The sequence below is a fragment of the Plectropomus leopardus genome, chromosome 3 (genome assembly GCF_026936395.1).
Source record: "Plectropomus leopardus strain MGB_pleo_1.0 chromosome 3, ASM2693639v1, whole genome shotgun sequence".
In the NCBI taxonomy this organism is placed as follows: Eukaryota; Metazoa; Chordata; class Actinopteri; order Perciformes; family Serranidae; genus Plectropomus; species Plectropomus leopardus.
This window is the reverse complement of record NC_142178.1, coordinates 25084883-25109602: the sequence shown is the minus strand read 5'-3', so window position 1 is coordinate 25109602 and position 24720 is coordinate 25084883. Positions and strand designations below refer to the sequence as shown.

Sequence of the window (24720 nt, the reverse complement as noted above, 5' to 3'; positions counted from 1 at the left end):
GGGGAAACAGTTTTCTATGTGTTGAACTATATATGTGTGTGTGGGAATTTTTGTGGTGACACATTTGTCCAAATTTTTTTTGAGGCTCAATGTGTTGCAATAGTCTCCTGGTGGCATGCATATCTGTGTTTATCAAGTGCTCAATTATGCCCAAATCTTACTTATGCACGCATGTGTGCTCAAGTGCATTTCCATGTTTGTTCAGCAGACGTTTTATGGTGTGTGCCTTTGTGCAAAAAAAAAAGAGCAGCATGCAAATGTGAATATGAAAGAGAGAGGGAACATGTGCATGTGTGCGGTCGCCTCAGCCCCACAGACGTTCACTCCACCCTTGTCAGGGCCCAGTGCCGAGTCACCCAAGTCTCAAATGGCAACAGCACGCGCGCACACACACACACACGCACACACACGCACACGCACATGCACATGCACACACATAAGAGAGCAGGACGCGGAGCTCAGCTGGGGCCAAAGTCAACAGATGAGCTGGTCTGAACTGGCTTGCTGTGTGTTCTGATTGTAAATTGCGCTGGTGATGATTAGAGAACTCCAGCACAGGATGTCGACTCTTAAAACTGTCCAGAGAAAATAATTTTCTACTATGTTCAGGAAACTTTTTTTTCTTTCTCTCCTTTACACTGCTCCCCACACCACCACCACCACCACCCTCCCTGCCTCTTTAATTTAAACATCATGGGGCTGTATGTGAGGAGGTGGAAGGAGTTGGTTTGTAAATTGGTTTAAGGCCTCCAGAGTAAAAAAAAAAAGCCAGACAATGCAGGCTGTTTAGAGCTTCATCTTATCTATGCAAGTGCACACATAGACTTCCACATACATACTCCTGCACGCACTCGAAATAACCTTAAAATGCCACTAAGCTTCTAATTTACATGTGCAGACATCTGCCTGCACTTTTCTTGATCTGTCCATGTCTGAGAACAGGACATTACGGTGTGATACTTCACTGTATTCAGGTATGTGTGCATTATCGGCATCATCTAGTTGTTTATTCCAGCGTGGCTGTCAGAAAGTGGGAAGGAAGATCAATGAGGGTTTATGTAACAGAGCCAGAAGTTGATGGGGATGAATGATCATTGTTCTGCTCTTTACCTCCTACTCACTGTGTCATGATGTCATCATCCTGAGACACACTATACCGGGGCTAGCCCAGCTTGTTGTTTTCCTACATACCCACAAAAACCACAGCTTTCTGACTCATCACTCACTGACATTACATCAGGAATGTCTGATGGACTGTACAGAGAAACAAACCTAAATAGATGGATCCCGTTTGATGCTGCTTGTATTGATTGTCAACAGTGCCTATGTGGTAGAGTCACAGATGTCCACAGCTTTATTTTGACACTCAAAAATATTTTGGCATCAATAAACACAGATGTAGCATGCGGATGTTTTTTCACATAATATTCAGGTTGTTCTGATTGACTTTAAATGTCATTTAATGTGACAAATGTATATTTTGTCATGATATTCAGGTTGTTCTGATTGACTTGAGGTGCTGTACAACAGGTTTTTATCTGAAACTAGTGCTATTCACATAATTCTTCTAGTGCTTTTCTAGTACCGTTCACTGGGGCTATGTGTATATACAGTATATGTAGATATTTATATTTGTGTATACACACATTTTTGCAATTTTATCTTTTTTCTCGTCATCATATGTCTAATCCACATTTGGTAAAGTTTTTATCTATTGATGTTTTTGTCTTTATGTATTTATAAATGGGAGTCTACTGGGTACCAGGTGACCTGTCAGGTGATGTGGTGTAGTATTATTTGAAGGTGTGTGTCTGCATAGTAACTTGTCTGATGAAGGGCATGTAGCTCGAAATGTCACCTCAGTGGTAATTATACTAAATATTCATGGAAGCATAATTTAGTGTGTGGACTTTGTTTTTTCATCAATAAACTTGTAAAATGATAAGCCACTAAAGTCAGTATATCGGACTGGACACTTGAGCAGAGTTTGCTGAACATCCTGCAGTCTGCAGCCAGCTGGCAGATTTTGTCTCGCATTCTTGCTCCCCTGCTGTGTCGCCCAGCTTGGTGACCATGAATGTGTTAGCAACTACTGCGCCCTCTCACCACGTCCTTCAGGCTAATTTAGATTTATGTATTTTTTAAAGACTTTGCCATTTCCTTCCTCTACAGATGACATTTTTGCCCCTCTACGTCATATAGTGTATACATTGATTCATTTTTCAAACGTGGAATGCTTTGAGGAAATGAAAGAAAGGATAGAGGCGAGGGAGGGATAGATGGACAGAGCAAGAGGAAGACAAGTTGGTGTGACTCGTCTGGAACAGTGCGTCGCTGCTTGCCTAAAGTTTGGCAGTCGTTCCTCTTCCCCTCCCTTGTTACTCTCCCTCCTTCTCTTCCACCTCCACAGAAATGTCCAGCTTGATTTAATCAGGGAGGCAGAGGGGAAATCAAACTGGGCGTGGGACCAACAGCCTCCATATGGGGACAGGCCTGGTCCTGCGACCTAATCGACCCCGGGGGCAGCCAACAAAGACAGTCAGTTAGTTTGTGAAAGAGAGTCTGTTTATATTTGTGTAGTCGGGTCTCTGTATGTGCAAGAGTGTGACTTAAGGAGGGGAACGAGGCTGGCGGGGAGCGGGGAGGATGTTAATGTGTCCCTCAGGTGGCAGCAACAGCACAGTCACACACAGACTTGTGTTTGACATGAAGAAGGTGGGGAGAGTATTTCCTATCCCACTACTCCCCTCCTCCTCCTTTTCCTGCTGTGCGGTTCAGACGTTAGAGCCGACATTAAATTCCTGTCGACAAGCTCCAGGTGGGGAATGAGCCACGTTTGCCGTCGCTGTGCCCCCAGGCCCTGCAGGAGAGTCGCTGTCTTTCCTAAACATGCTACACCTCTGTGTTTCTTTTGTTCCTCCTTTTCTTTTCACCCCCCTCTCTCTCTTCCTCTTGTTCCCCTCTCTGGTGTTTCGTGACTGTTTACGTAAAATGACGGTTCCTCTTCAGCTCGCCGGCTTGCGGTTGACCGAAACAAATAAATAAATCCATGAGGACACACATTCATTCACAAACAGTCTGTGCACACCCCGCAAGCACATAACAAGATGAGAGATGGAGAGAAAATGTAAGCTGTGGGAAGAGAAAGTAAATTAAAAACAAATCATGGCATAAGCATGGAATGCAACTGACGAACGGCGGAGACAACTTACTAAACATCGGCCATGGGGTTCTCTGGCCCCCTCATCTGTGTTAAACAATAATCAGGAATAGTCCAGATTTAACCCGGCTGCAAATAATTGAGAGGTGTGACTCATTCTGCGGAGTCTCACAGCAGTAAAGATGACATTAGATTCTTAATTTAACTTTGGACAGTTTAAGGAGAAGCAACACCTTGTCTTACTGAAAGCATGTTATTATAGTCTCAATATAACCCAGCCAAGGCCGGCTCCGACAAGGGCCCAGTAGTATGTATTCAAACTGCAGTCATAGGTCCTGAGGGACTTAGTTTGTCTCAGTGTGTGTGCTCGCATGTGTGCGAGTTCAGTGTTCAGGAGAGGGACTTGGATGTGGAAAGACCCAGATTTATACGTTTTGCTCTTGGAATATCCCAGAGATATGTTGGAGGGAGCAGGGGGATTTTATAAAAGTCTTCTCCGGTTTCTCTGGTTCAGCATTTTGTCGTAGTGAGGACATTACGTGGTGACAACAGGCATTAAAATACTGCCCCCCTCCTTCTCTTTTCCCATTCACACACACGTCTGTCTCTGTTTCTTACTCCCTCTCTTGCTTAATTCTTTTCCAGACTGCTATTTCTTCCTTAAAAACAGTGTTACAGCCAAGTCACAGTTAAGCCATATAGATGCTAACATATTTCTTCTATGTAAGATGAAATAATTAATTTAGCTGGACTAAAATGACATTTAGTGCAACTGATGAACTGAACAATGAGATTCATGAGAACACTGGAACATGCAGGTCGGTGTATTTAAAGTCATCTGTCCTGAAATTGTTCCTAGCCACATCCCGTTCCAACAAATAATGAGTCTTTCCCTCTCAGATATGTTGCTACTTCTACTATTACAGCAAGAGCTTCATTTCAAAGGCTTTTTCCTTGAAGCTAAATACATATCTTATTCTAATGGTACTCCTGAGAATGGACCGCTTATCCTGATATGAATTGAAAATTCACTAAAGGAAGCAGCCATGGCATGAATTTGAAGCATAAAACATAAAACAGGCCGTATAATACTTGAGGGGCCGATGCAGAGATATTTACACCAAGTTCCAGTTTTATTATTAATATACGTATGATGGCGGTTTGCTCATATTACATGTTTGAGTCTGAGAAAAGCTGGAGGGAAAATGCTGTCAAAACTCAAATGCATATTTCATTATGCAACTCCTGTATGTGCCATTGCATGTGTGTGTTCATGCATGTGCTCGCAGAAGACACTTCTGACGTCCAGCCAGACTAAAACCCGATTCATGACTTTGGTTGCTGTTTCCACAGCACCATAAAGAAATCATTTAGGTCAGAGGAAATTATTAAGTGTTAATAATATTGTGCCAGTGCTCTCTTTGTGGATGTTTAAGTGAACGGTAAGACCAAAATGGTCTGTTTGGGTGGTTGACTAGATGTGAAACCGCATAAGTGTCCTTGAGACCAGCTAGTTCTTTAGTACGTGTGTGTGTGTGTGTGTGTGTGTGTGTGCGTGTGTGTGTGTCTGGGAAAGTGTAAGTATGTGTGTCTCCACCAGCTCTGGCAGGAACTTGGGAAACCACTGGGAGCTCCTCCAATAGTACCTAGTGTGGACTCATTTGTTGACTCAGTGATGGTTAGAGGGGCAAGTGTTGCCATCTTAACACCAGCACAGCCGAGTGGGAGACAGACAGACAGACAGACAGACAGACAGACAGACAGACAGACACACACACACACACACACACAGAGAAAACAACATCAAGTAGTTCTTTTAAGAGGCTGCAGTGTATAGCCGCAGTGCAGTTTGCCTCCTCCTCTTGGTAATCCACAGTAGTTTCATACAATTTGAATGACAAACTACACTGGCAACTGAAGGGCCAAAGGGGCACATTTGGTTTAGGAGAGGAGAGAGACTGGGACCAGCGCTGCAATGCAGCTCAGGTGTGCTGCAAAACTCTGGATGAAACCACATGCCTATTCTCCAGTTGCCCTGCTCAGCTCTGGGCCTTGAGAAAGGACTTTATTTTCCCTTACCTAAAATGGTCTGGGGTGCAAAAGAAGCTCTGATTCACACATAGCTGGCTGTGTTATTTTTAATTTATTGGACAAAGCCTCAGCTGTGGAAGTCATCAGAGAGATTCCGGCGGTTCAAGCGTACTCTAATGCAGCCCGGACTTTGTATTAATAGTTAAAACTGAACAGCACAATCAGATCACCAAACCAAACAACACTTAGGCCTCAGTAGCAGTCAGCTCTCTGAGTCCCTCTGTCTTTTCAGTGAGCAGGATGCCTAGAGGCGCAGCATTGAAAATGTAAAGGTTCAGGAGTATTAAGTATTACAAAATCCAAACAAAACGACGTAGTGTTATTGCATGGAATACTTCTGCTCATTAACATTTTAGCAATTTCCATTTGGGCATTACAGGCGATACAAATTTATGCATGTCTAATAGTTACTAATGTTAATTTTCACCTCTCATATTTGTTTTTACTTATCATGCAGTAATGGGGACCACAAGGGAGCCTATTGTTTAATAGGAAGCGCAGATATAATTTCAGCACACTGTGTTAAAACACAGGGAGTTGCATCTGGTGAATGGTCAATATCCTCGATCGATGCCGTTCAAATTTGGGATGCCATAGGGCCTGACAGCAATGAATTGTATTATTTTGGGCAGAGTGAAGAATTGGATTGAGTGGGATTGTTATGTTGTGGGAATTTAAGCCCAATATTTATTTTCTGTGCGTGCACGATTTGGAGTATGGGGTATGAGGCATTTGTTTTGGGTCAAATCACTGCAGGCACATAAAACTTTTAGCTCCTAAATTCTATAACAGCTCCACATATAATTTAGAAACATACAATGGCAGCTACATAAAGGTTCTCTTTTTCTTTTATCACTACATTGTCTGGCATCACATTTTTGTTGAGGCATTTTGATTAGATAATTATGAGTTACTTATTATTCCCTTCAAGAAAAAAAGTTAATTTCCTTAAGAAGGGAAATAAGACTAAAGCGTTCCAATGTGCTCTAAATTGGGAGAGAAGACAATTAGGCTGGCTTGTGGCTGTCAGTCAACCCACTGTTGCAAGGTGTTCTATGAGGTGAAATCAAGCAGACGAACTCGGGGAGAGGTAGTGTAGTGAGATGGAGAGGCCAGGCAGCCAGGGGGCTACACCAGAGTAGCCGAGTGCTGGGGAGGGAAACACCATTGTACTGTTCGTTTGGAGACATTCTGTCAAAGCTGGCCCGGGCTGACACCTCGGATCACAGTTTGATAGACGGAAGAGTAGCTCTCGCTGACTAGGTCCTATTAAGGTGGATGTTTTCAAAGTTTGGGCCTGGCACTAGGGAAAAAATAGGAAGGACACAGAGGGGAAGTGGAGCCTGAGCGGAGCTGACATGCTTCAAGACCCTCTTCCCCAAACGCGCAGTCGGGGGTCAAATCGCTTTCCTTCCTTACGCCCAGTCTGGCTTGGTGTCCAACTTACTGAATGTCTAATAGAGAGCGGGCTGGAGATAGCCACACAATGCTTCAAAGACACACACAGCCACATTTGGACACTGATATCATGCACACAAACACTGAACTACAAAGCATGCATGGACGCGTGTTAACATGTGCTTGCAAGCGTTCATGCAAGCACAGGTGCACACAAATGTGAATATCTGCATATGCACTTTTGTTTTCTATACTGAGAAGAGTTGTGTCCGGTAGGATTAGTTTACGTAGATTTTCGTGCAAGACCGTTTGTACCCCACTGCATCCCCCTTCTCCTGGATCAATGCTCTCCTGCTGTCACAGTGCAGTGAGCAGGCAGAGGCAGCCAAGAGAGGCCTGCTAGACCTACAGAGGCACAAAAGCATTGAGAGGTATGGAGGGGGGTGGTGGGGGCAACGCTTGAATGTGTGTGTATGCGCACTGCTAGTCGTCAGAGAGGGGCGAAAGCAGACACACTGCACCTTGACCACCTATTATGAAGCTCTTTGCCGCGATGTCAAGTGAAAGCAAGTTAATTGGGTGAAGCTGTAGAGCATGTTAGGGCGGTGGTTGAGGGCTCGCCAGCTTGACAGTTGAGTGTCAGCGGGACCCAGTCAAGTGTGGCTGAGAGACAGAGCCCTGTCACCGGGCCTAAAGCAGGGCCGCTGGGGCTGTTAGGGAGAGAGACCGACCCCTCCCTGCACACACACACACACACACTGACACGTACACTCAATTACATTCACTCATCCCCTCTGGTGCACGCCCACACTCTGTCACAAATGAAGATTATTTTAGAAAAAGTTAAATAATTACCCATTTTTTTAAAGTTGAAGAATTAATTTGATTTTATGAAGTTATCACTAACAATCCCTGATAATGAAGTGTAATTATTGAATCTATGAAAAAAGCTGTTTTTCTCAGTAAGTTTAAATTTTTTAAAAAAAGATGTCTTGGACCATTGATGGTGTATGGACCAAAATAATTAAAAACGTAAGTTAGCATGTTTTTGTTAGGTTCTTTTTGAATCCCTTTTAAAAGATTTTTGTAATGATAATACAATCTGTATATTTGTAATCCCAGTTATGAAAAAAATGTCCTCGCAGTTATGTCAGATCATTTCTGAAAATCAAAACTTACAACTGTAACTAAACTTGCTGTTTTATATGGCGAAGTGATTTTTTTTTGTGGTTTTTATTTTACATTATATCGACCAAAGACACATTTTTTTTCTGTAATTCCATAAACCGAATTCTAATATCATGGACCATATAGAACATGATCCCCACTTTGCTTGGTTTGATTTCCTCTTTTCCCTCAATGTATTCACTGATTTAAAGGCAGTGTGTGGGAGGACCTGACAAGTTATTGACAAACCTAAGCAGAACTTAACGAAAGAGGCCCCAAATATTCACCGCTAAGCGATTCCCCGGGGAGGGTTAGAGAGCAGCTTTGCAGATAGTGTCGGAGGGTTGTGGGGATGCCCATTTATCTTCCTAAAGCTCACATTCAATCTCCATCACACTGTCAGATGGAAATGAGACCCTCTCTTTTGTACCATTCACACCCCCAGAAGTGCTACTCAGTGCCCCTCTCTCAGTATGACAAAAAGACCCTAATTAGAGAAGATTGAATGATAGATGAGAGGAAGATGGCCGTGGCCAGGAGATCATTGTGTTTTACACCATGTTATGTCAATGGCTGTAATATTTGCCCCGAGCAGTGTGGGAATCAAGCACAGCAGCAGATCCCCTGCTATGGGTGTCTCAACATACTCAACGATCCATAATGTAGGCCTTATGAAACTGATGGGCCAGAACACAGTCTCTATTCTGAAAGGCACAAAGCATTTGACAAGGTTATTAGGACTTTGTCCGGCCACAGTCACCGATTAGGCTAATCCTGTGGATTTGTGTTTGCGTCAGGCAGTGCAGAAGCATGGAGAAGACACTCAAAAGTCTGCCCTTAAGTTTAAATCTACATTCTCTGTGTCAAGGTTTTCTTTAATTTTCAATTAAGTCAAAATTTAATGTATTTATTTATCAAATTTTAGGCAGTTGACTTTAGGATGTTTGGGATATAACTGATCGAATCCAACCCTGCAGCCAGACACAAGCCCTTTGACACTGAATGAACCGCCGCTCGCCTCAGGCAGCTCTGAAATAATTATGCTAATTTGATTATCCTGCAGTACAATATTTATGAAGTTACACATCTCACTGAGCCATGTTGCTGGATTTTAAAGGTTAGAGTGATCCTAAAAATATTCTTTGAAACAAAATAGTTGGATGGGCTTCATTGGAGAAATCCTTTAATTGGTCTTTAGCACTTACTGAGCATTTCATGTAAACTGTGCAGTTATCCTTCCAGTCTTAACCTCACGAGTATCACCTAAAACCTGAGCTTCAGCTTAATGCAATCAGATTCACTCTTAAAATCTAATTCCTCAAACATTTTTTCCGTTGTCCGAATGTCTGATTCTTCTTCATGACTCCCTGCTCCTCTAACAGCTTTGTAAACTGCTTAAAGGACCATTACGTCTCCTTACTTCCTCCATCATAATGGGTTAAATGTGCTATGAGCAGTCAAGTCGAGCAGTTAAGTTAAAAGGCTATAAGCAGTAAAGTGGTGAACAGTAACTCCGTGATGAAATACTTTTTCATTGCCATTGCTATTCTGTTTATCTTTTATATTCCAGATATTAATAGAAAGAACTCTAAATCAACATTTTGAAAAAGTAAATTCACCCCAGTATGCAGAATATCTATTTATATAGTGCATGGAATATTTCAGTCATCGCCAAATAGTGTTCAGTATAGATAACTGTTAGATAAGCCACTGACTTCACATGATAAAGCTCATCATTAGTGACAATTATCGCACTATACACACTAAACTACTTTATATGTGTAATTTCACCTCAGCACTTAGCCTTGTTGCTTAGTTACTTATTCGATTTTATTTTGAGACACTAATGACATACTGTATTTTTGTGTTTGGGTAATTTAACAAAATATAGCATAATAAAAATCATTACCAACTATTCTGATTTTACTAAAATTAAAGCCAAAACCAGTCTGAAACTACACACAGGGTACCACATAACAACCTGATCAAGTAGTTTTTTTTTTTTTATAACAAACAATTAAAACGTAAGGTTCAGGTTACTATATTTTAACATTAACAGTGTTAAATACTTTTTCTCCACACGATCATTATTAATAATGAGGCAGTACTATTTCATTATTCTACCCAACAATTAATTTGATTTATTAATGCTGTAATTACAGGACAATCCATAGTTGGGATACCAGCCTGTGTTATTTCCTTAATTACATAACAGTTTAAACATTTCAGCAAATCTAATTATAAAGAAACTGGGACGTTGGAAGAGACCACTTTTTCTTATTTTCCCAATCTTTTGTAATTAAAAAAAAAAAAGAGATAAGTTTGGGGGTCTAATTTTTAAAAGTTCCTAACAACGAAAAAAGGGTGAGAAAATCAATAAGCCATTTTAGTCTCTATCTATCAAAGCGGATTCCTTCTTGTCTGTTTTAAAGTGGGGATGTGGCACTTTAATAGGATAGCGCGAGGCTGTTTGAAATGTATGCCAATGATTCCTGTCATTTCATGGCAGCCTGGCCATGGTTCACTGAGCGCCCACTTCTCCCCTGTCAGCTCGACTGAAGACAAGCATTTAGTTGCAAACTTTGAGCAGGTTGCGCAAACCAGAAATGATGTGACTGCTACTTCCAATCCCCATCCTTCTCTTTCATGCTGCAATGCCACTGGCGGTCAAAGAAAGGGGAGCGGAGTGTGCTCTCCCTCATTTAACTGAAGAACATGCTGATTTAGTAAAAACCTTAAAGGTAAATAGACTAGAGAGGGGTCGAAATGACAAGAAGAGGATTGGTAGGAGAGGAGAGGGTGAAAGTATGAGAGGTAAAAGGAGGCAGAGGCTTATTTCAAGGGAAGTCAAAGGTTATCAGTTGACCTTTTGTGGCATATGTCTAGTTCCCAGGATACCTACTTTGTTAAGTTTATTGTCATCATATTAATTAAACCGAACACCTCATTTAGGTTTGTACACTCTCAACTCATGCTGTTATACCTAGAGAAGACTGCATGATTCATTGCGCATCCAGCATCATTTTCCAGATATTGATATAATGTCCCAGCCACAGATTTTTTTTAAACAATTCCTGTGTTTTAACACTGGGCCAGTAAGTCAGTATCAAGTAGCCCTGCTGGCTAGCTGACAGTTTGTGCGCGTCAAGGCCACGGCCACGGCCCTGTATTTTCTGCCTTGTAGCACACCAAAGTAAAATCGCTTGTCAGGCCGAGGTGTCTGTGAGCTGACAAGATGCCCCAGTGACATTTCAGCTCGAAAGAGCAAGTGTCTTGCAACCGAGTGGTCAAATATCAGAGAATAGGTCAAGCAGGGCGGAGCTGAGTGCTATCCGGAAGGCCAGTCTCTACCAAACGCCAAACGCCCCCTTGACTTTGACAAGTGGGACTGCTGGGGGGTCAGTGAGGGCAGCGGAGGGGCGGCTGTGCGACGGAACAAAGTGATGTTCTGTTGGGCATGGCCAGACAGTGTGCACCTTATTGGCTTCAAAAGGGAAAAGACATTGACATTGATTAATCTTCTTAACCCTCTTGAACATGAAGAGAGTGGTGGGGAGCTCAGAGTGGAGGGGGTTTGGCAGCCCCATAAGATGGGCCACTCCAGTGGTTTGTACGGAGCATGGCCCCCTGAAATGTACTCTGACATTCATTAGAATATCTTTGACACCTATCATGGGGGAGCCAGCAAGGCTAGAGGAGGAGAGCACTGTCTCCGGTGATCTCAGTCACCCCCGAAACCTTTCACATTGGGTCACATGGCTGAAATCACTCCAAGTTGAACAGTAGAAGTGAATCAGGGGAGGACATAAAGCCATGTGTTGATTTTGCACAAGAAGTTTACCTTATTGTAGTTTATTTAACTGGGACAACAAGGAGTCTGGTGAATAGTGAATATATTAGGCTAGATGGATAATTTTCACCCAGTCTTTGGGACAGTCACCAATTTGACTTTTGGCATCCACACACACAGCTTTAAATGAAGCAAAGTAGCACCTGAAAGCACTGCATGCCTTTGAATGTACAGACAGATGTGAATTCTGCCAGTTGCTGTTTTATAAACATCAGAGCCTCTACCTTTAGCTTATGCCTTTGTGTTTTTGTGTTTTTCTGCTGTTTTCGTGTTTTTGTTGAATTTTAATGGAAACAGAAAGAGAGGAAGAGAGAGAGAGAGATAGAGAGAGAGCATGTGTCAAAGTCTTGACAGCCATCAAGGCAATACGGCGGTGCTGACATAAATATTTAACACTGAGGGGCAACCTACAGCATGTCATGTCACGGCCGTGATTAGGGTGAACGGTGACCCCCTCTCATATAACATGGTTTCATGTTGGAGAGTGGCGGGGGGGCACGTGTCAGTGCTTCATAGGCTCCCTATCAGAGGGTGGACGATGCTCCCTTTAACCCTCATTTCCATAAAGCCATTCCTTTGGAACCATGTTCCCCATAGGTGTCGACTCCCTATCTGCTTATTCCACATCTCCGGTTGGTGCAGAATCCTTGCAGAATGAGCCGCATCTGAGGCTACAAGACCAGACCTGTTTGAAGTGTGTTTATGTGTGTGTGTGTGTGTGTGTTTGTCACTCTGCTTGACATCAGACCTCTTAAAAGCCGGATGGTGTAGGTCCAGGGAGGAGAGCTGTTTATCATTCAGCCGACATCATTTGGTTGTTTCTCATCGATTGGTTCAAAAATGTTTTTCCAATGTTATGTCATTGTTTGCAGGCCGTCAAGGGTGAGCCCCCTGTGAATAATTCCAACCTTAATTGGAAAGAAATCCATACGTGGAACTTCACTGGCACGCAGGATCACAGTACCTTGAAGAAACAATTACAAAGCGTAGAGAGGTAATCAATCGCTAGGCCTCGCCATGAAATGTCACCAGATGAAACTGATATGGCCCTGTCGTATTAGCATTTATTAATGGCTTTTTTCCAAAGAATGAAGGTAAAAAAGTACATGTAAAAGAAGCACAATAAAAAGTTGCACATTCCATATTCGCTAAAAATATACAGTATATATGTATGTAAATTAAACCTCATTTGTAAAATGAATGAATCATTGATTTGCTTTAGCAGCTGCTGCCTTACAGCACTTTCTTTTTTACCCTTTAACCCTCTGGTGTTTATACAGTGTTTCTACTAATCATCCATTTAAAACATTATAATGATAAGGAACCGTTCAACACAGTCATTTGCAATTATGCATTCTCCAAACGCACCTACAACTTGATGGATAGACAAGGAGGAGAAGCAGAGAGAGAGAGCAGGAGTGATGCACTTGCTTTTTTTAAATGAATCCTCTCAATGCAGCAGGCCACAGCTGCATAATTTTAGAATTTATTCAAGGTTTATTGGGGTCAGGCTTCCCTACTGTAAGTCAACACATTCATCATACTAAAATGTTAACCTCCACTATTGATTTGATGAACTGGTTACCCCAGAAGAAAATGGATAATGCTAAAAACTAAAAGGAAAAAAAATAGTGATTATCAAATGATCTGAAAAACATCAGATTCAAGGATGAGGCAACTTGTTGTTTGTATCTCAGTCTACCTTTATCATGACATTGAGACATATTCCTCCACAGTAATACTGTCTGTTAAAGAGAATACAAAACTGCAAAGAGAAAAAAAGTTGCCTATAATAAGGCAAATGCCTTGTGATTTGATGACAAAAAAACATGTTTGTCTCAGCCACAAAAGTAGGAGAGAAGCACTTGACACTATATAATTTACCTTCAGCACTTGGGAGTTTACTCCTTTTCCAGTAGGCTGAGCTGATAGCTCTTCCGGTAGATGACATATTACACCAGTCCTGTGGTCATGCCCAGGCTCCATCTCTCCAGTTCTTTGTTCAGTCACAAATCATTCTGTGGGCTCCCTTAAGTGCATCTGTGTTTGTTAAGTGCCCAGACCATAGACCGTGGTGTTAATCCAATTTGCCCTTAACATTTTTTCGAGCAGTTGCCATGTGGTTGGGTGGTTAAAGGAGGATAGTGACACACCTGGGAGAAAATGAAATAACTCTCCCAAGGTACAGGAAAGGGATGAACTTGAAACAAACAACACGAGAGGGGATGAAGATGGGCTGTGAGTGCTGTTACCTGTCCCTGTAGTCGTTTACACTCACACAGACACAGACGCGGGCACACACACACACACATCGTCACATATAGTGAGAGACAAAAGTCTCTGATTAAATTTTAATGGGAAGCCTTTTTAGGCCAGCCCTATTGTCTTTCCCATTAAAGTCTCGGGGATACTGGTATCTCTCTGGTGAACGGTGACAATAGAAGGCCCTCATATACTTTCCTCCCCTCCTCCGTAGCAGGGAGACGGAAGTGGGATGTTATTATTATTTCATGCCTCAGAAGAGTCCAGCGCTCACTTTAGGGCTTGGTCACAGCAGTGGAGCATCCTGCTCGGGGAATGCTCTGAGAGGTGCTCTGAGTGCACATACTATTGTTCACTTCAGGTTGTGTGCCATTTTCTTACATGCCCCCTGAGCGGAAGAGAAGCGTTGTTATTTCAGCCTTGTTTCGCATGGTAAGACAAGAAAAGCATTTAGTGCTCCAGAGCAGGTCAAAGGTGACAGGCAGAGTAATGGACAAGCAAACTGTAAAATCCTGTTCACAAGGCTGAACCACAATAAGTAAAACAAAATAAAGTCTAATTTACAGCTGCGATATGAAAAGGGTAAGTACTTGAACGTCAAGTAAATTTTACAACTGTGTTCACAAGCTTTAAAGTATCGCAAAGGCCAGAGGCTTTGTGTGAGAGGGTGCAAGTGTAGTCACAGGAAAGCAGTATTCCTGAGGATTCCTTGCTCCCAGTACACATACTTATCTATATACCTCTAGTTTCTGCTTGGTAAATGAATCTCTTTATTAGTCAACAGTGATATGTGTTTGATTTAGGCAGCCACTAACAAAAGAAACTCAAAAACAGGACTCCAAAGCACAATACTACCAGTAAAGGTCTGACTAATACATTAATATCTGTGACCGTCACATTCAACTCGCTAGTAAATCAAACCCTAAAAGATTTAACCTCGTCACACTGGACACCGTAGAACCCCAATGAGTCAGTTGTTGTGCAGCTGCTCATCAGCAATTAACCTGGCGGTTCACATGAGCAGCGCATACTTTAGTGCTGGTCAGCAAGTGATTGTACTCCTCTGCTCTTTTCTAATCACACGTAGGCCTGTGTCTGCCTGTGTGTGTGTGTGTTTGTGTGTCTGCTCATCTACCTTGCACTCTTTAAACACAACTTAAAAATCAGCCCCAAAAAAAAGCATGGGATTTATATTCTATAATTTATATGGATCAGATCATTTATATGGTTTGTAATATATCCTTTATATGGTTCATAATAGATTATCAGAGTGTTTTCTTGTCCGATTCACTCACAACTTGCAGAAAAAAAACTGACCAGATGGGGAAACTATCGCTGCAGCCTGTTCATTGCAAACAGCCTAATCGCTTAAAATTGGCGCTGAAAGGAAGCGGGCAGCCCCCCATACAAAATCACTTCACTTCACGTTGCTTTCTGCCTCCAGTGTGAATCTGGCATGAGTTGGGAAACATAAAATACAAGAACAGCCAGGAGTAAAGATTAAATACAAAATAGTCCTAAGTCACTTGTTAATTACAGGTAACTGCAGCATTTCAAGCGTATCCAGTTTTCAGCCATCCTGCTAATTTGGTGAAGAGTAAGCATTCCTTCTTTGTCATCAAAGAGGCTCAGGTTGTCCATGCTGTAACTTTTTCACAAGGAATGCTGGAATTGGTTTTGACTTGGGGATAAACGTTGAGTGTGGCAAAGATGTCATGTAGTGAGGAGTTTGCATACTCCAACTGAGTTTATTGTGATAATAGCTTGCAGGCGCTTGACATTGTTCTTTTCAACATGTAAATATCAACACTGGTGTTCTGTAGTGTGCCTTACAACTGTACTACTACTATAGTTTTTCCTTTACACACTGGTGACTCTCATTACAGCCATCTGAAGGCAGCTGTCTGTTCCATCTGCAGTATTTAACTGGAGTGATGTTGTGCATTGTCAGACAAGATTGTGAATGGCAGATCCACATGGTACATTTTTGTGCAACCATTGTCAGACTGTTGTAAAAATAACCACAGAACCCCCATGTTTACATGCATATGTTATGTTCTACACAGTTTCTTCTGCACATCAGCTGTTGTGTTTGAGGCTGACACTCTGAAAGCAGTTCACACAGCTCAACTTATAACTTACAACTCCCTCAGGACAGTCCATTCATGCCAGTCTTTCACCCACTGTCTCCATCCTAAACAATGGGTAAGCAGGGTAAAGGCTGCATGTGTCATCTTTTTCTAAATGAAGCCAGCCAAAATGTCACCTGGAGCTCCACATTTTAAAATAAATTACAGATCAATGTGTGGCTGTGATGAGCAACATGATGTGGTAGAGATTGTTCAGTTGTTCAGACCTTAACTTAAAAAATATATTTTATCCCAAGTCCTGAAAAACAATACGTTTCCTTTGAGGAAAACTCCACAGGATTCCCAAACTGTAAGTGTGTGATGACACACACCCCTTTGATTAAAGGGGTTGTAACTAGTGAATGTGATAAGCCATGGTTATCACTGCTTCTAATGTACCAACCTATAATCATGCTTTCTTTCTGATCCCACGCCATGACCCCATGTGCTACAGGTGTGTTAAGACAGCCTGGCACACAGGTAATTACCAACAGTGCATCAAGCAAGCTCCTGAAGCAATTGGCAATTGGTGATCTGGACGCATCACTTGGTTTATGTTAACATTGCCTGTGGTGTTTTCTTGTGCAACAAAGGCTCTGTGCACATTCACTGGATTTCTGCCCTGTCTCAAGAGGACCCCGAGCTTCCACAAAGCTCCCCAGACTCCGCAGACTGTGCATCTGTGGAAGTCTGATTCTGTTGTTGAAACCAACTTTGCGGGAGTAGAAGTTACATTGTAATTATGCTTCACTATGGTTTGATTACTGCCACAAGTACTGCTGAAATTTAGGTTTAGGTGACCTGAAGCTCACCTGGTAAAGTGTGCGCCCCATATAGGCTGAGTCCTTTGCAGTGGCCGGGGTTAGATTCCTTTCCTGTCAACTTTCAGCTGTCCTTTTAATAAAGGCAAAAAATGCCCAAAAATAATCATAAAAAGGAATACTGATGGTTCACTTTCAATATGCATAGATTAGAAAAAATGTAATGAATACCTAAAACTATATGATTTTCAAATACTTCATTTGGAAAAAGGACTTCTACGTGCAGATTTTGCTTCACAGCATCTGATGAAATTTGATTGATGTTTACATCTGATCACTTGCGAGGCTATGAAAGCCAGTCTGTTCATTAGAGCACCCTTATGATAGAATTCCTGGAATATGTGAATGCTACAAGAGAGAAAGGCATCATGAAGTGTAACTGATGGTAAAAAATTTTTTTTTAGAGTTATACTGTACAACACTGCAGAGAAATTATTAGGGCTAATGGCCTCTTGTAGATGGCAGCTGATATAATTATAGAGCCATCGTCATGGTAAAGTTTGACATCTTTGACTTTCTTTAAATGTACATTCATCCATCAAGATGACTCATCAGACAGCTTTACAGGACTTGTGCATCTTGTCTTACAAATCTGCATAACTGAAATAAAATAAAATAGAAAAAAGAAATCTCACCATCAGGAGGGAATCAGCAGCTTCACCTTTTGTAATTACAGAGAAAGTGACAGAATGGCAGAGTTCAGACTCCACTGACTGCTGAATCTGATCAGTACAACGTTATTTAAAGGATTAATTTGAAGTACTTCTTGTTTTATAATTTATTTATTTATAATCCAGATACTATAGCAAGGATCATCTCTGTCATGTTTAATTGCAGAGAGTAAATATAAATCAGAGCCTGAAATCAAATGTGACCAAGCCTTCAGTGTAAATGTTGAATTATAAATTTATGTATATATTCCTCTCTTACAACCTTTCAGCTGCCGTTGTTTAGGGAGTTGGGATTGTTAGGTGTCTGTGCATTCTGAAGACATCTATGGGTATAATTAATGAAAAATAGACTAGCTGTGACCTTTGAGCAAAGTGATTGACACAGATAGACAGTTACAATCTTTTAACCTTCAGAAATGTCAAGATAAACCTAAACTCTGTGGCTGGGCCCGCTGACACCTGTCCTCCCTCCTTTCCTCGGCCTGCATGCCACAGTGTGAGTCTCCTTATGTTTACTATCACCATATTGATTTGTTTGCGAAGAGGCTGTGGTACCCATTAAATATTCACAGCTTGTTTTTTCCCTTTCACCATCACTTTATTCTTAAAAGCAATTTGTCTCCTTGACTCTTTATAAGTCATGTTCTGCTTACAAGTTGTAGGAACATGAAGGCAAATCCTTTCCACCATTAATTTTTAAATCTCTATTCTTTTGAATCTCTAAATCCCTTTATCTCCTTTGGCAGTTAGCTCATTTTGTCTGGAGCAGTGCTTCAAATAATAATGTGAAAAGAGCCCCCTCACACTTACAGTTCTGATAACTATCAATGTCTGCGCTGTTACTCTGTACTCCGAGGTAGTTCATAGGAGGGACTATCCCGTCCACCCTTGTAATTGATTCATAGGATCATGCTATGATTTTTTCCACAGCAAAAAATATCAAAGACTGAAAATATCACAGCCAGAGTCAACTTCATCCACACTTCTGTCAACCAACTCAAAGTTTCCTCATATTTATTTCAGAGGGCGGCAAAACTTTTCTCTTTTTCTGCTCGTTGTTTGTTGTTTTGTTTCAGCAGAACATTGTTTAAAACAGTGGAAAAGTAGCTGAGGCAGATTAAAGCACTCTTTTTTTTTTTTTAGACTTTTTTTTTCTCATTCTTAATTCCGATGTTCCCAGTAGAGCAGAGACTGAAGTCTTTGCTGCCGTCAGAGTGATTAGGTGTGGCTGCGGAGGCCAGCTTCCTTCCCCCGTCTTCAGCAGGTCCTAATTTCATGTGAGTAGCTGAAAGGATGTGTTTGCGTTTATTTGCGCCTTTTATGTCGAAAAACTTCAAAGGCCCCCCTCTCCTCTTCACCTATCATCAATGACAGATAGCGCACCCTGGGAGAGAGAGGGAATCACTATCTTTCTTTATTTATTTGCTCTCCATCTGAAGATGAAATACACCACACATACACCACACCCCCCTCCCCCAAAAAATAAAGGAGCATGGAAGTGATATTAGGAGGGCTGCAGGTGAGGGGCGTCCGTTAATATGTTAATATAATCCTCCTGTTAGGTGTCTCCAATCCCCTCAAGATGGGCAGTAATCAGTTTGTTCCTGTCTGCTGGCTTTCTGGGAGGGAAAGGCGGCACTAATCAGAAGTGGCGTAGCACTCGCAGATGCCAGGCAAAGGGGAGGGGAGCGAGATGACACCTCACGGATTTATTACCTCCCCATCTCCTTCCTGAGCTCGGTGAATCCTGCATAAAACGGGCAAAATAAATAAAGCTAACCACCATGTTAACCAAACATGGCAAATGTGAGCCTGCAAACCCAAGAGACGAGACACTTCTTGAGTTTTGCGTTTGTGCTGAAGCTGTTTGTATTGTGCTGCTTTGCATCCATGAATTATTATCCTTAATTCATTGTTACTATTTCATCGTCTTTTTGATTTTTATTCTATTGTAACTCCTAGATCAAAATGTGATATATTTCAGTAAAGGATAGTGTACAGGAGAGTACATTTTAACAAAGCCCTGCATACAATATATGATGATCATTTGAACTGATTAATTAAAAAAAAATCCTCTCATTTAATTGATTATTTACAAGTAGTGTTGCACAATTATTTTAAATATGATCAAAACTGCAATGTGGCCAAGTGCAATATCCAAATCACGGGCCTGCAATCTTTTGATAAAGCTAAACTCTGTCACAACATAGCATCATAAATGAAGCTTTGTGATGCTACTGACATACCCTGGTCTACAAATCATATTTCAGATGTAAGGGTACATGTTTGTTTGGTGTAGAACCCAGCAAAAACCGCATCATCATCATTTTTTAAAAATTTTTTCAGTGAAAATGAAATGCAAAATTTACCTTTATCCCTAAAGGTGAGAGTTATATTGTAATATGTGTCAAAATAATCACAGTATGACTTTTTTTTAATATCATGCTAGGGAAAAGTAGCAAATCATAACTGCTTAGAAGTAAAAAACTTGGCAATACTTTGTATTTGTGCATAAGGTAAAAAGAAAAAAAACGTATTATCAATATAGCTACCAATTACTTTGTGATAATGATCAACTAATTTACAATTAATATACAAATATTTTCAGTTGTGATGAAAATCTATTTACATCACTGATTTTTAAATATACTATATGCACTTATATACAGATTGTGCCCTGACATAATATTACTATTTCTCTGTCACAGTATATGCAGCTCAAAAATAAAATGTTAATAGCAGAAATGTACAGTATATAAAACTAGCCTGGGATTTAAAACAAACATGTCGAATGCTTATTACTCATGTTTGAGACAAAATTACCACCTGGGGGTGATTTGTATTATCTAAAGTGTATCTCTGTATAAGTGTATCTCTATCTAAGTGTATCTAAAGTATCACTATTTGCATTATCTAAAGTGATACAGCCCACACTTCGTCGTCTTGTTGTTAGGCCATGCCCCTAATAAGTTTTGCAATTGAGCATCACATTAAGGCTTTGACCTTTTGATGTAACTAAACTGGCCTTTTCACCTGCAGACATTGACCCTCTGACCTCTGTCATTCTCAGTACACTGTTCTCAGGTTATGAGTTTAGTATTGATTATATCTTGTCTTAAAGATGTTCAGATATTGAGCCCTTTTCAGTACGTGGTGGATTGAAGTGGGAGATTACATATTCAGTGAATTATATGCAGAATACATTTCTGACCTGGTGAATTTTTCTTAATACGGGTGCATCAGGTCTATGATAGTTTCAAATGTTTGACTACAGACTTATCTATTTATCAACCTTCAGTCTCATTCATTTTCTTTAACAGTTAACAGAGAGAAGTAATAATAGTGGTTTTATTTTTCCATTGTGGGAAAACATTGTTTTTTTACATAATGTGAAACTTTTACAAAATTCAAAGTTACTTTTTTGTTTAAGTAGTGGTTGTTTTCTGTCTATATCCAGCCATCTTTTTGTCAGTGTGTCTGTCTCACTTTTTCCCCTTGGAGGTTCAGCAGTGAGCAGTGGAGTTGTGTGTGTTTCTGTGTGTGTGTCCATGTCTACACACACACACACAGTGCGTAGCAGGACAGGGCTGTAAAGGTCAGTGCGATGAGTTCAGGAATGACAGGAAACAATGAACCTTCCTAGGTCCAGTAAATTAACCCATGTCACGAGCCGCTCATTCCTACTGATCAATACTGAACACTTTGCTTTCAGAAAATGAGGGTCATCCTCTCTGGGCCCCAGCCTCCCGGGGGACGGACAGGAACGCTGATAAAACAATCACCATAAAGAGGTTCCAGACTCACAGCTAAAGAGTGAGTGCTGGAGGCTCCTTCAGTGTCAGCGTGTGTGCTAAGAGCCACTTGCTCTCCTTCAACCCCCCTACCACTGCTGCTAGCTTCGCTCTGACAGGGGCACGGTCGATAAAGTGGATTTGAGATATAAATGTTTCCCAGAGCCCTCTCCATCACTTGGAGACACCTGCAGGCCAGGGCACAGTGACACAAAGGGAGGCTCTATTCTACCTTCTCCGTCACCCCCTCAGAGCAGCCTGTTTACAAAGTTAGTCCCAGAATGTGGCGTGTACACTGCTACAAGTATGCCTTGTAATCTCTGACAGCTTTGGTACTTACTTTTATCTCTTGCTGAATTTCCTGAAGTAATTGAAGAGCTAAAAAAGTCCTTTGAGACTAATATGCTTGGGAGCCACAGGAGTTAGATAAAATGTCTTGAAAACTGAAAAAGCATACACAGCATCCCAAGTGGCAGGAGCAGTTTTATCCAGCAGTTCCTTCATTTAACCACGCCATTGGCACGACTCGAGGGATGGGAATGTAGGTCGGCTGACTGGTACATTGGTTGGTCTGTTAGCTCAACAGTCCAGAATGAACAATCCTGATGGATTCTCATGAAATACTGTACGGAGATTCATGATCCACAGAGGATGAAGCCTAATCATTTAAGTGATCCCTGACTTTTCATCCAGCACCTAGCAGGTCAAAATCTTTGCCTTTCTAACACGCGGGACACCTATAAAACTAATAATCCAATTTCTGTCAAACTCAGCAGCCAACGTAACAGGCCAACCTTTAAAACCCAAGATTCATGATTTTGTTGTGCAGAGGTATGGACTGGCTAAAATAGCAGCAATGGTATATGTTATAGCTAAGGGTTTATCATATATTTTTCAATATAATATCATGCGGACAGAGTGTTTCTCTGTCCTGTTCAGAGGCTGCCCAGGTAAAGACTAGGCAGACTGCTCATAACATGCATGGCCTACACCAGAATCCTTACTGCAGTGTGGGTTTGTGTAGTCAAGCAAATGCGTTAGACTGGAGTCTAACACACCACGGCTGTGTCGCTGAAGGTTCCCACTTCTGAATTACAGCATTTAAGTGTTAATATGATGGCATGCTGACCGATGAGACTTGATCTAAGTCTGAAAAGTAGAGCAGTCCAACAAAGCAGATGTCCACTTTACAGATGATGGGCCCCTTTGATTGACAAATCTGTTTTTTTGGCACTTTCCTCATATCAAACTTTACATTCTCAGGCCCAACTAGTAGTAAGGATATAATTGAACAAAGTTGTCCTTTGTTTGTTGTCTGGTCTGGATTGCAGCCTCACAGGAACTGTAACATGGCTCGTCTTCTAGTCTTTATTTTTTCTTTTTTAATTACTCTACTATCTCACTCCTCTACTTTCATTTCTGTTGTTCGGTGTTGACATCACAACAGTATTCTTGAATCACTTTCCCCAATGTGGTATCCTGGTATCAATAGTATTTTCTGCTGTCATACACTCTCACAGCACACACACAAATGCGTAGGGACTAGACACACACATACACTCAGCCACCAATGCCTCCTGACCTCAGCTTGCGGTCGCTGCTGGCTGCCCAGAGCATATTAAAGGCTTAGATAAAGGGAGCTGGAAACTGGTTGGGGCTGGCCCATTGGCCCGGAGAAAGTGCTTGGAGCAGCAGATGCAGTGGCGGCTCAGGGAGCCCTTTTTCCATTAGGAGTCATTTCCAGGTCCACCCTCAGCCGGTGACAAAGTGGTCTCAGCGTCTTCATTTTCTGCTGATCCCGTGTGAGCCGGAGGGAGGGAGGGACTGTCATCAGTTACTGCTGCCGCCGCCCCCTAATTGCAGCCAACTGTCGATGCGTGCATTTGGACCTTTTTCAGGCCTACATTATTTATTGGGAGAAAAATATTGTATTGATTTTGGATGGCACAGTGAGGTATAAGTGATGTTGCTAAAGAGCTGACAAGACACTCTATAAACTTTTATAACAGTGTCATAGCCATACTTTGCTCACATAAAATTAACACGTTTGAATATAATGTAGAACAGAATATGTCTGCATTGCAGGAAATCACAAATGTGAATCTTCAGCACTGCTGCCAGATTTGACTTCACCTTCTCTAGTCTGCACAGCACTGCTGTGACTTCCACATAAAATCCACTTTTGTCATTATATTCTGCACATACAGCTAAGTAAAAAAGAAAAAAAAGACGTAAATACCAGTGAAAGCCCAGTTAGCGAGTGAAGGATTTACACAATCAAATAGGAATGCTTATTGTTCACGTCTCAGTGAGGGAAGACCACCAATCAATCATTATTTGTATGCATCTGATAAGTGGTTAAAGGTTCATCCAGCTGCCTGAAATGTATTTTGTTTTTACACCCACTCATCCAACAAATAGCCGCTTAGTCTTCTCCCCCAAGCACTCTGAGTGGATTAAAACTTTTGGACCTTTTTTTTGCTACAATACATATTTTCATCCAAGAGAACAAACTCTTCCTTTATGCCTCATATTTAAGGACCTGTCAATCACTTACAGAGTGCTACCAGGTTGGAATCACGTGTGTTTTACAAAACAGCAAAGCAGTGCTTCACAGTATGTACTCTGTATCTGGAAATGGTAAATGCTTGTTTGTGTACGGCTCGTCGAAAAGTCAGTTTTCATTAGTCAGAGGTTGCAATTACGTATCTTTAGAATAGAAACAACGTTGTAGACAGCGGTGATCTGAGAGGGTATTAAATACAAAGTGACAGGTAGACAAATAATTATTTTCATTATATTCATTATATTTTTAAGATGATTTTTTCCTGGGTTTTTTTTTGCTTGTGTTAACAGGACAGCTGAATATTGACAAGAGAGAAAGAGCGAATGACATGCAGCACAGGGCCGCCGGTTGAAATCAGACCTGGGCTGTTACAAAGGACACACTCAAACAGGTGAGCTAGAAGTTTCCCTGGTTTGGCCTACATCTCCTACGGCCATATCACGCTTGAACTACACTATACTGCCCCCACAATTTCTGGTGGTGCTGCTTCATTTCGTCTGTATCTGTAAGTTTTCAGAAAAAGTGCGAAAATACAGACTTAATGAATGCAGAATACAACAGAAGGCTCCATCTGTGTCCATATACTATCTAACAATGAGCATAAATGAGCCTTTAGTCTTATTTGGCTCTACATGTTACAGGTGACGCAGGCTTGCACAACAGAGAAATTGAGAATAATGTTGTAGCGGTGGAGTATTCTTGACTTTGGCGTGATCATGGAGTAGTTCATTCCAAAGACAGTCCAAGTTCATGTGTTAAGAATTAATAGGGAACACATAAACTTCTCTTTTTGTATTTCATCTTGCTACACAGG

The 24720-nt window shown here is 41.4% G+C and overlaps 1 long non-coding RNA gene across 1 annotated transcript in view; it reads left to right on the top strand.

Moving 5' to 3' along the window:
* LOC148189998 (uncharacterized) overlaps positions 1–24285 on the top strand; it is a 49267-nt gene extending 24982 nt beyond the window's left edge. The window contains exon 7 of the long non-coding RNA XR_015776144.1: positions 24197–24285. This is a non-coding gene — a long non-coding RNA (uncharacterized LOC148189998). The remainder of the gene's footprint in view (positions 1–24196) is intronic.
* The last annotated feature ends 435 nt before the right edge of the window (positions 24286–24720 follow it).